The 13,054-nt window shown below is 47.9% G+C and overlaps 1 pseudogene across 1 annotated transcript in view; it reads left to right on the forward strand.

The window, feature by feature from the left end:
- LOC146200765 (phosphatidylcholine translocator ABCB4-like) overlaps positions 1 to 13,054 on the forward strand; it is a 144,247-nt pseudogene that overhangs the window by 83,919 nt on the left and 47,274 nt on the right. Inside the window, exon 11 of the transcript XR_014704681.1 lies at positions 12,033 to 12,236. The product of XR_014704681.1 is annotated as a phosphatidylcholine translocator ABCB4-like (transcript). The remainder of the gene's footprint in view (positions 1 to 12,032; positions 12,237 to 13,054) is intronic.

A 13,054-nucleotide genomic window follows, 5' to 3' on the forward strand; every position in this document is an offset into this window, starting at 1 on the left:
TATCACCGATCGTAGTAGTTCCTAGGAGAAACGGCGAAGTAAGAACTTTTGTCAATCTGCACGAACAGAACAAACCAATTGCCATTGACAAATTTCCGCGCCAGTACCCGAAAGTACTATTGGACAAACTTCAGGGCGCAAGGTACTTTTTTAAGATTGATTTAGCTGCCGTATACCAGGAATCCTGCTGAGCACTGAAAGTAGAAATTGACTGCCTTTATAACCAATAGTGGATTCTATAGATACGAAAGCATCTTTTTCAGCCTTGCATCCGCACTATCGGCTTTTCAGAAAATGGTAACTACTGTAGAACTGCAAAACGCATTGTGCTACATGAATAATTTCATTGTGTATGGAAGCACATGTGACGAACACTTCAAAAATGTGCAACAAGTTTTGCACTTGATTGCAATGTCTGGATTGAAGATGAATGACAAACACATTTTAAGTGTACAAGAAACGCGTCCTTGTTGACAGGATCAGTCGCGAAGGGATACGTCTTTTACAAAGCAACATCAAGAGCATTGAGGTTTCGCCAGTACGAACAGATGTCGGCACCCTGTGATCATTCTTGGGCATGGTAGGCTATCGGGACTATGGTGTAGTTGCCCGCGATCACTGAGGATCCTGCAAGACAAGCTTGTTTCGAGCAACTGAAAATCTTTGGAGACACGATGTTTGCAGCTATTTGATCCTTCCGGTGACATTATTATCTCTACGGATGCGCCATTCATTTGTTCAGGCGCAGTGTTGGAACAGACGAGAAATGAGCAAGTAACGACTGCTTTTGCTGCTCGCAGGCTTACGCCACAGGAACAGAGTGATTCGTTGGGTGTTAGGGAACTGGAAGCCTTTGCTTGCTTGTGGACATACTTTTGGGGTAGTTAATTCATATTACGAACCGTCAATCAGGTTCTTGGCTCACTCGTAAATACAAAACGAGCCGATCGCCGAACTTATGGGATTTCAAGGTGGCACGCCAGGCTTCCGGAATAGAACTTTACAATTGAATTTAGCTAGGATCACAAGACTACTGTGGCTGATGCTTCAAGGATGCCCCTCCCAGTTCGCGTGGAGGAGGAAGAGAGGGAGGAGATGGTTTGCGTTGTCTCAACATGCGTTACTCATGCGGAGTTTCTCGTTCCAACAATGTAGAACTCGCGGCGGCAACAGTTTGTAAAGTGACGACTTCGACATAGCCTCCATTTAAGATGATGCCTCCCGAGACAGTTCCGTTCTACCAGGTTCGGACTGAGCTCTCAGTAGTTGGGGACCTCCTGCTTCGTGGAGAGACATTCGTCCTTTCTTCTTCCCTCGTAGCCCGGCTTCTTGACGTAGCCGAGGAGTCCCACCCGGGAATAACAAGGACAAAGCAGTGACTACGCCAACGTTACTGATGTCCTGCTATGTGCAAGCAAGTAGAGGAATTTATTACGCGGGGTATGCCTATGTGTTCAAAAGTCTGCAAAATCGGTGACACCACCTCTGCAGCTAGATACGTCCTCATCGACACCACGGCAGAAGCTAGTTATCGATATTGTGGGCCCTTTTCGCAGTGTGCCGGAAGATACTCGTTTTTTTATTACGGCCATCGATTGCATGAACAAGAGGCCATTTGTTTTTCAATAAAAGGGACTACTGCAACAGTCATATCCTTTCTGCAAATGATCTGCAGACGAGATCATGAGTGATCATGGGGATCCGTTTACAGCCTATGAGTTTGACAGCTTTCTAAATGAACGCGGCATTGCCAATGCGTATACAGCGGTCTAGCACTCACAAGTTACCGGTCAGGTAAAGAGGTAAAGTGAAGTGGAACTCAAGAGACTTCTTATGCGCGTACAAGAAGAGAGTGAGAAGTTTGGGCTTAAACTGAACATTAAAAAGACAAAGATCATGGCGTCTTGCCCTATCAAGTCCTGGAGCATCAATGGACAAGAAGTGGAAGCTGTGACAGATTTTCTCTTCTTGGGCTCCAAGATTACCTCGGAAGGAGACTGCAGCCTTGAAATTAGGAGACGCCTGCTTCTGGGAAAGAGAGCAATGGTTAGCCTTGACCGCCTAGTAAAGAGCAGAGACATTAGTCTGCCAACCAAGATCCGTATAACTCGTGCTATGGTCTTTCCAGTTGTGATGTATGGATGCGAGAGTTGGACTGTGAAAAAGGCTGACCGCCGAAGAATTGACGCATTTGAATTGTGGTGCTGGCGAAGACTCTTGAAAGTTCCTTGGACTGCCAGATCAAATCAGTCGATATTGTCGACCATAAACCCTGACTGCTCATTGGAGGGTCAAATTCTAAAGTTGAAGCTCAGCTACTTTGGTCATCTGATGAGAAGAGAGGAGTCGCTGGAGAAAGATTTGATGTTGGGAAAGGTTGAGGGTCGCCGGAGAAGGGGTAGGCAGCGAACGCGATGGTTAGATGGCATCCTCGAGGCACTGCAGATGAAGTTATGTGATGTTAGGAAGATGGTGAGAGACCGGAAAGCGTGGCGTGACATGGTCCATAGGGTCACGAAGAGTCGGACACGACTGAACGACTGAACTGAACTGAAAGAGGTTCAATCGGGTACTCAGGATACGTTCTAGTCTGCACACAAGAATGTCAGCCTTTGAAGGAAGCTATCATCGATCACTTCGGGGTCTACTATTTCACGCCGCATGCCACCATATGAATGAAGCCTTCTGTCCTTTTTGACGGCCTCAGCCCAGAACAAAACTTGATCTTGTTGGAGTAGCAGGCAAACAAGTTTCCAAAGTCTCGCAGGCAGCGATGAAGTCCATCTGCAGCAAAGTATCAAAAATAACAAGCAAGACTTCCACTGACCATTGACGAGCTGCGATGTATTCTCCGTTAACAGGTAAACCGGTGGGAGCCAATTTAACAGATCACACGACTAAAGGCGCTTTGAGTTACTCCGTTCTCTCAGCATTGTTGACCAATATAATCAAAACACCTACAAACCTATTGATAGCCGCATCAGGAATCTAAATAGGCTGGTTACCCTGCCGTCGACCAGTCACAAAAAGCAGTTCACCGGAAGCAGCAACTCCGGTTGGTGAGCCATAGCAGGAAAACTATGACAAATCTGAACAGCCATTTGTTCGGATACTAGTTAAAACTGAGGTGCTTGACAAGGCAATAAAGACCATCTGTCAATGTCAAAAACACTTTTTTAGTGTTTCCAGCCGTTATTAGTTACTAAGCGACTCTCTTGAGGAGGGTAAGTGGTATTCAGCAGTTGTATTTGTATAGCCTAGATTGCGCTAGGGGCACGCGTCTTATGTTAACTGACACATGAATTTGTGCACTCGCCACAGCTTAACAATAAAGAGCTTTGATACACTGCTCCTTTGTTCTAGCTCTATTTATTGTAACTTTTAAAATTTACTTCTCACTTTGAAACTGTACCACTCCCCTACTATAATGCTTCGGCGCTCTAGGGTTTACTGTAAATAAAGTTGTTGAAGGTACGTGGTGGCCGATAGACTCCGCGGTTCTCCGGCTGCACATGCGTAGTCGCGCACGGCATGGCGGAGGAAACAGCAGTTATTGTATAATATGTTAAACGTTTTACTATTTCCTGTCAGGTTCGATGTGTCTGTCTGAGAATTGGACGCCAGCTTGCTTCGGCTCAAAAAGCGCCATTTATTTTCATCTGCACAGAACCAACACCGCGAAATACTCAGTATCTTCGTTTTCGCATTTGAGGGTTGTGTGAGAGGCAGTACATTTATTTCTCCTAATTGCAGTAAGCGCACTTGCGAAGGCAAGCTGCACAAAAGCACTAGAACGGAAGCAAATGAAGGGAGAAGACGACGTGTTGTGATTTTTAGTTGTCCTTGTCAATTCACTCGAGGTTCAATACTTAAAAAAACACCAGACTGCTGACCTAAGCCGTCGTGCTAATCATCAAGCACAGATTATGCTGCCATGCTAAGTACTGTTGTTAGTAACCGGCACTTCACGCGTTTAAATGTTTTCAGCTTCCTGGCATCAATGTAAGAAATACCCAGGCAGACGCGGTTAGGTATTTACGCAAAAGCAGGTACACTTTTACTGCGGCCTCTTTCTCTTGTCATAAGAATTTATCCTACAGCAATCATTTATAAACACATTTAGTAGGTTAATTTTGTAGTGCAGAAGGAACTAACTTTCACGTATCTCAGCCGGATGGTGTATATGATCGTGAAAGTTGCTTGCTAAGGTTTTCCTCGCATTTACCGCCACTGCATAAATTTCGTGCATGGCGCAAACTTAAAGCCTTTCATATAGTCACATGCGGGCCAGTTTATACTAGTCAAGCATATTGGAACCAACAAAAAAGACATCACAAGAAAGAGTACACGAGACAGAGCTGCACAGGGGCCTAAGGCCTATTTGGCAAACGGTTAGTCCAGGATACCAAACGAAGTATGCGTATCAAACGCCGAAAGTATGCGTGCGAGTCGGGCAAGGACCGCTAATATGTAGGGTTAGGGATTCGATTCCCCGACGGGAAGTCAATCACAGAAACTGTGGCCTTGTGGAAAAGCCTCCGTCTTGCATTCGGGAGGCACCAGGTTCCATCCCCGGTGCCGCCGGGTACCCCCGGTGTCCAATGGGTACAAGAGTTTCCTTCGGCCTGGTGCTCGGCTCTTCTGTGGTTCTTCTGTGCCAGTTTGATCCGTATATATCCTACCCCAAGAGAGGGGAATTTTATATACGACACGGGTGACACAGCCAATGTACTTTTTGGATTTTTTTATAATGCGCCGATAGAAAACCCGCGTTTCTTTCCTGTCCTTGACAGTTTTTGAAAACAGGCCTGACAGCTTACTGGGCGCAGAAATGACCACTATCACAATGTGCCATGTAAGGCACAATTTTGACAGTTTTCTTTACAAACCTAGCATCTTTGAGCCCCGCCGGTCCTTGGTTTTCATTTTCTGCCGGAGAGAATCGACAATGGGCTCAACAAATCTCCGGTTAGCATGCGCATGCGTTACACTGGTGCCAAAAATCTGTTGACGAATGCTGTCAGTCACTAAATGTCGACAGCTCTTCTGTAGGGTGTTGCTGTCGAAAATGCTCGCTATTTTCTCTAGATCAGCTTGGAAAGCGTGGAGACATAATACAAACGTGCTTTTAGTTACGGATTAGTAGCTCCAGATGACGGTAAACGTTAGCTGTAGGTCGAAGCACCGAGTCGAATTGTCACTAGGCTTTCATGGTTACAATAAAGTGCATTTGGAGTGATCTAAACCGTGCAACAGCTCGCTAACGATGGCTGGAAACGAGTAAACCGGTGCAAGCTTCAATATGATTCGCCAATGTATATAATCAGCAGAAGAACGCGCTCTTAGGCTGCATCGAAGAAAGTTTCGAGACCCAGTTATAACAGTTAAGCACAAAACCCGTGGTACACTGGCAGCAATGGAAAATGTTTTATTTTTCAGGAGCATTTTTCCGTTAAAGTAAACACAAGCTGACGCCAAATAAAATGCTAAAAGCTATGTGAAGAAATCCATGTTTAGCCCATCCGAACCGACGCATCGCAGCAGTAATTATGTAATTATAACGTGACCATCAGGCGGACTTTCGAGAAGATATTGTGAAAGAAGGCCAGGTCGAGACGCCAAAGTCGTGACGGCAAGGCAAGGTACGCCGTGTCAGCGTTTTAATATGATGGAGAACCCAGGCGCGTGCTGGAGCCGGCGCCGCGGGACGATGACGATGGTATGTACAAAAGAAAGAAGAAAATTATGGTATGTACAAATGAAAGAAGATCCGTGGAAGGCTCACACAATCATCCCGGGGGGTCGGAAGCGGCCAGCCTGGCCGCTCCTAACCAACCAATGCACCGCGGCGCACAAACGGCTTCAAGCGGGAGACATGAACAATTTCAGTTCCAGGGTGGCGTCGATCGGCTGGGGGATCAACAGGTGTGACTTGGTAGTTCACGGGGGAAGTTTGGTTTATGATCTTGTAGGGACCAAGATAGCGACGCTGAAATTTATCACTAAGGCCCGGGGCGCGCAGTGGTGTTAAAGCAGGACTTCGTCACCGGGACGAAAAGAGACCGCACGATGCGTAGAATCGTAGCGACTCTTGCAGTCTTCCTGGCGCGCTTCTGTGTTGAGGCGGGCAAGATGACGGCATCTGGCCACACGGGATAAGAACTGGGCTGGTACTGATGAGGAGTAGTCGGGCGTAGAGAAGAAGAAAGTGTCGAGCATTGTAGCGGGAGGACGGCCAAAAACGAGGAAAAACGGAGAGTAACCGGTAGTCCGCTGTACTGCTGTATTGTAGCCGAATGTGACGAATGGTAGAATAGTGTCCCAATTTCGGTGATCCGGTGTGATGTACATGGATATCATATTGGATAGAGTGCGATGAAATCGCTCAGTAAGACCGTTAGTCTGGGGATGGTAGCTTGAGGTTGTCTTATGAAGAGTGGATGACGCATGAAGAACTTCAGCAACGACTGTCGATAAGGAGGCCGTCCCGCGGTCACTTAGAAGCACTCGAGGAGCGCCATGACGCAGGACAATTGATCGCAAAAAAAATTAGCTACCTCTTCGGCAGAACCAGTCGGAACAGGGGCTGTTTCAGCGTAGCGTGTAAGGTGGTCAACGGCTGTTATAATCCAATGGTTACCCCCATCGGAGAGAGTTAGGGGACCATATAAGTCGATGCCGACTACGTCGAATGGCGTGGCGGGACATGGAAGAGGCTGTAAGAGGCCAGCGGGCGAAGAAGTAGGCCGCTTGCGGCGTTGGCACAGATGGCAGGAAGCGACGTATTTAGCTACGGTAGAAGATAGGCCAGGCCAAAAGAATCGTCTTTTCACGCGGTCATATGTTTTGTCAAAACCAAGGTGACCTGCAGTAGCGTCATCGTGGAAAGCCGCCAGTATACGTGGGCGAAGCGCACGCGGCACGACAGGGAGCCAACGAGTTCCATCAGGGCAATACACGTAGCGGTGTAGTATGCCATCTTCGAGTTTGAAATTGCGAAGCTGTCGGCGAAGCCTAGCATTGGGCGGGTTCGAAGCGCCGTTAAGGCGGTCGATGATGGGCCGACAGTAGGCATCAGCTAATTGCTGCGAGCGGAGTGCGTGTTTGTGCTCAGAATCAAAAGAAACTGTTGTGATATGCGTCGGGGGAAGAGATGGTCGGCTGTGGTCAGAGGTTGAAATTCGTTGCGAAGAAAAACAGCAGGCTGATTCCGTAAGAGGGCAGCGAGAAAGAGCGTCGGCGTCTTGGTGTTGGCGACCCGATTTATAAACGACGTCGAAATTATATTCTTGCAGGCATAGAATCCAGCGGCCAAGTCGGCCTGTTAAATTTTTCAGTGAAGACAACCAGCAAAGAGCATGGTGATTGGTCACAACTGTGAAGTGCCGACCATAGAGGTAGGGGCGAAACTTATGACAGCCCAGACGACGGCAAGACATTCCTGCTCGGTAATGGTGTAGTTTTTCTCAGCTGGAGTCAAGGTCCGACTGGCAAAGGCAATCACTTTCTCACGCGATGTTGCATCACGCTGCAGAAGGACAGCGCCAAGACCGTGAGCACTTGAATCAGTGTGCACGATGGTAGGAGCGCTGTCGCTGAAGTGGCCAAGGACGAGATCTGATGTGAGGGCGTGCTTTAGGTCGGTAAAAGCAGTGTTGCACTGTTCAGTCCACACGAAAGAGCTGCGCGCTTTAAGTAGTTCGTGAAGTGGCGCAGCAATAGTTGCAAAATGCCTTATGAAACGCCGGAAATATGACGCCAGGCCGAGGAAGCTGCGCAAATCTGCAGTCCGTTGCGGACGAGGAAAGTTCAAGACCGCGCTGATTTTATCTGGGTCTGGACGAATGCCGTCACTGCTAACCAGATGTCCCAATATTTTAATTTCCTTTTTTGCAAAGTGGCACTTCTTGGTGTTGAGCTGAAGGCCCGCTGACGAAAGGCACGTCAGGACTTCATTCAGGCGCTTGAGATGGTCGTTAAAAGTTGCCGAAAAGATAACAATGTCGTCCAAGTAACATAAACAGGATCTCCATTTTAGGCCACGAAGTACCGTATCAATCATTCTTTCAAATGTCGCTGGTGCGTTACACAGGCCAAAGGGCATAACATTAAACTCGTAAAGTCCATCGGGAGTTGCGAAAACGGTTTTCTCTTTGTCGCCCTCATGCATTGGTATTTGCAAATAACCTGAGCGGAGATCCAAGGTCGAGAAATATTCGGCGCCTTAGAGAGAGTCAAGGGCGTCATCTATTCGCGGCATCGGGTAGACATCTTTACGGGTAATTTTGTTTATTGCGCGATAATCAACACAAAATCGTAACGATCCGTCCTTTTTTTTAACTAAAACTACTGGGGAAGACCATGGGCTTGTTGATGGACGAATAATATCGCGACGGAGCATGTCACTCACATTTTCTTCGATTACTTTTCGTTCCGAGAGAGAAACCCGATAAGGTCGTCGGCGTACGATCGAGTTACCTTCAGTAATGATGCGGTGGTGTGCAACACTAGTCCGTCCCAGTGGAGGCGAAGTGGCATCGAAAATGGCTTGATGGGCTTGAAGTAATTTCAGCAATTCTTTGCGTTGGTGCGGCGTGAGGTCCGGACTGATTGTCTTCGACAGCATCGGAAGAGAGACGTGCGATGAATCACGTTGCTAAGGTAGTGGGGCGGTGAGCACCATAATGGACTTAGGGTGAGCATCCACTATGCATGGCAGGGAAGTTCCTTCAGTCAGGACGATGGATTCACGGGATGTGTTCGTGGCAGCTACTATCGCTGAGCCGCTGCGGAATCGTACAAGACTTGATGGGAAGGCGATTCCACGTGCAAGATGACGATGAGATGGTGCGATAAGTACATCCCTGTCAGTGATGTGTTCCGAAACAACGGTAACAAGTTTTTCGCACTGTGGAGGCAATACAGTGTCAACTGCGGCAATGAGGGAATGACGTCCTTCAGACATGTCAGATGAAAAATCACGGTCTGTCATATGAATGACACGGTCGGCACAACAAATTAACGCTGATGCGGTCGACAAAAAATCCCAACCAAAAATCATCTGATGCGCACACGGTGAAAGCACAGCAAACTGCACATGGTGGCGGACGCCGTCTATAACAATTCGAACTGTACACTTTGCTGAAGGATGTAGAGGGACGTCATTTGCTCCACGAAGTTCAGGTCCATCATATGGTGTCGTTACTTTCCGCAAACGGTGGCATAAATCAGCGCGAATAACAGAAATTGCAGCCCCTGTGTCAATCAAAGCTTCGACCGGTAATCCTTCAGCTAAAACGGAAATCATATTGTACGGGAGATGAGGAGGACTTTTGGTAAGTTCGCAGAGTGCAGTTTCACCTCCGGAAACTGCATCGCTTAGTTTTCCGAATGACGGACAGGAACAGTTGTTGCTGGTCGAAGTGGAGAAACAGAGCGGCGGTATGGGGAAACGGACCGGCGTCGGGAAACATGGGCGCCACTTGGTTCAGGCGAGGATACCGGTGGTGGAGAGAATCGACGAGGTGGGCTGTGAATAGATCGTCGCTGATAATAAGCGGGTACGTCATTTTCGAAGGCGTCGTAACCACGCCGCTCGTTCTGAATGCGTCGACGACAGAAGCGGGAAATATGTCCTCTGATTCCACAGTAGTAGCACACTGGGCGAGAAGGGCGTCAAGGTGCGTAATAGGGCGGCGTAGGCTGAGCCGTCGTCACGGCGTTGATGGGTGGTGCTTGTCGTGGGGGGGGGGGGGGAACAAAAGGAGGAGGGGATGCAGCAACGTGAGCATAAGTCGGCGCTGTACGAGGTGCAGGAGGGTCAGGTGCGACAGGGTGGGTGATAGTTGCCAATTCTTCTTTAATGATGGTGCGGAGGCAGGCGTCATTAGAAGAAGAGTGATCACACCCGTGCCGGCAGAAAGGGCTCAAGGCTTGGAGCTCTTCGCGGATTATCGCTCGAATTAGGGTTCGTAGATCGAAGTCAGTAGAGGGGGGGCCAGTAGAGAAGTCTGGCTGCAATTGGGAGGACTGCAGCTGTTCGAGTCGTTGACAGGTCGTAATAATGGAATCAACACTTGATGGATTCTGGGCAAGTAGGGTGTTATAAGCCACAGAATTGATTCCTTTCATGACATGGTGCACGCGTTCAGGTTCAGGCATGGTGGGGCTAATACGCCGGCAAAGTGCAAGTATGGCCTTTATGTAAGAGGTATACGACTCATCGGGACCTTGACGACGGGAAGCGAGCTTGTTCCTCGCGATCTCAGTCCGAACTGCGGGGTCGGCGAAGTATTGGCGGAACTGCTGTTTGAAGGTGGGCCAGTTAGTGGTGTGGGGCTCGCGGTTGATAAACCAATTCCTGGCGACCTCAATCAGGTAGAAGGAAACGTTGAGGAATTTTAAAGCGTCATCCCATCGGTTGTAGGCACTGCAGCGTTCATAAGTGTCAAGCGAGTCATCCACGTCCTCGTCGCGACGACCGGCGAACAGCGGCGGGTCGCGTTGTCGTGTGGGCACAGTGGGAGGCGGCGGTGTAGCCGAGGTAGAGGGTCCGGCCGGGTCGGGACTGCTCTCGGTTGACATAACGATGGCGGTTGTTGCCAAACGGCGACCGGAACGTAGCTCCAGCGAAAGGCAGGGCACATGGAAGTAAGGGGATCAAATTTCACCTCCACCACGTGTGAAAGAAGGCCAGGTCGAGACGCCAAAGTCGTGACGGCAAGGCAAGGTACGCCGTGTCAGCGTTTTAATCTGATGGAGAACCCAGGCGCGTGCTGGAGCCGGCGCCGCGGGACGATGACGATGGTATGTACAAAAGAAAGAAGAAGATTATGGTATGTACAAATGAAAGAAGATCCGTGGAAGGCTCACAATATTTTCACACTGCTATGACGGCCCTTTTCTCCCCAATATATTACTTCATGTGGGCGACTCTCAGTGGCCTCACCGGTATATAGAGTAGCCGTTCGCATATATTGTGCAAGCAGCATTGTGCTTGCGAGTTTCCGAGTTTACACTTCGGCAATACAAGCCCATTAGTCCCACCTGTTTGTATAGAAAAGGGAGCAAAGGGTGCGAAGATCTGCCAGATCTAATATTACCGACTGAGAAACGTGGCTTTTCCTACGGCGAATATTGCGATTATCATATGCCGGAACCTGATTCCCTTTGTGGTTACATGTCTTAGTGTGCTGATTCTGCGTAAAGAAGCATCAAATTCCCGGCCTGTTGCGGCCCTCCCCCGGGTTCAGCCCCTCAAGTACCTCGATGTCATTTGGTTTAGCGCATTTTTCCTGAACTGTGGTCAGTCCCCTGCCACGAAGCGAGCATTATAAGCATCGTGTGGCCTAAACATATCGGCCACTTCCTCCCCATCTCTCCACACTGGTACTTTTGTGTCGTAACATGGTTTTCAACAAATATGACCTGCCGCGTCAATGGCCTTTCCTGGTTTCTTGAAGAGCCAATTTTTCAACACTTACCGCACATCCTTAATTTTTCAGAGGTACGGCAAACGACTCATAACGGTTGTTTTGGGCAAACCATCATGTCCCTTCAGCCACTGTCATAGCAGAAAACATTGCTAGAACGTATCATACCACTGCAAAATTTGACAACATTCTCCTTTATACCCTTTATTGGACGGCCAGTGAATCAAATTAGTAAGTACTGAAGGAACTTAATTGGATGGTTTGAAGTGCATCCTTGTTGGAGTGTACACAAACACGACATGCAAGCCCGTGTGTAAGTCAGTCAATCAATCAATCAATCAATCAATCAAAATCGATCTTTATTTGTACGCAAAGAAATACAAAAAGAATATTTGGACCAATAGCCACGGGATAGCAGACGGTCCTGTACAAAATAAACTCGATCAGGCAGCCGTAATGAGCAGAGTCATTTTAGGGGCAAGCCTAGGTTACCACGAAACGTGGCACATGCAAGAAAGTAAGCGTTTGCATGCATCTAGCCGAGAATGGCCCAGCAGTTGGTGAATGCAGCAGCGACACGGACGAGTGCGTGCCACGCAGATTCTGGTGAGCCAGCGGGAACTGCGCGCGTACAACCTGGGCTGGCTGCGCGGCCAAATGGGCGTGGTGAGCCAGCGGCCGGTGCTCTTCGACACCACGGTGGCAGAGAACATCCGCCTGGGCTTGGCCTCTGCTACGCAGTATGACGTCGAGCAGGCCGCCATCACAGCCAATGCCCACCACTTCATTATCAAGCTGCCCAAGGTGTGTGCGCGTCCTCTCCGTTGCGACTTACATTTGTGTGTATACCCGCTTTTGTTTTTTATCTTCCCGTTAACGCTAAAAGATAGCGCAATCTAGTTTTCACTCGGACTCGAGTCTAGCTCTGATACAATAGTATAATCCTTCCGCACTGAGTAGCCATATGCGCGCAGAATGGCACAGTTTAGGGAGGGCGTTTTTGTTGGTGCAGGTTAAGAGGGCGTACCGATGCCACCCGAAGAAGCACTATGCACATGAATACGAAAAAAAGAAAAACTCTTCGAATACCAAGCAAGTATTATCCAACTGCCGAATTGCCGACAAAAATATGTCTTTTGAACAAATCTGGCACGGAGAACTATCTGTATTTTCCCGATTCTTCATCAGTTACTAGGGTGTGCCCTGAACCATTAAAAAAAAAAATTGAATTTTTAAACATAATACGGCAGTTCTGATGCGGTTCAAGCGGGAAGGGCAGATTAATGCACATTATCACAACATTAAAAGACTCGAACATTTACAGAAGATTTTAACATGTGCAACAATTAGTGAAGCAAGTGAAAAAAAAACCACATTTTACTGTTATTCTGCACAATTACTGGCCTAATGTCCATTAAAGCTCTCACACTAGAGACCTGTCTTCAGGCAATAAATTCCAGTTGTTTGTGTCCGAGTAGGTATGTATTGATAATATTAATAACTCCATAATAACAATACTGCGCCTTTCCCTTCCTGTGAACCCATTAATATTATTATTATTATTATTATTATTATTATTATTATTATTATTATTACTATTATTATTATTATTATTATTATAA

Source organism: Amblyomma maculatum, chromosome 2 (assembly GCF_055883805.1).
Source record: "Amblyomma maculatum isolate TAMU_Amacu chromosome 2, ASM5588380v1, whole genome shotgun sequence".
Taxonomy (NCBI): domain Eukaryota; kingdom Metazoa; phylum Arthropoda; class Arachnida; order Ixodida; family Ixodidae; genus Amblyomma; species Amblyomma maculatum.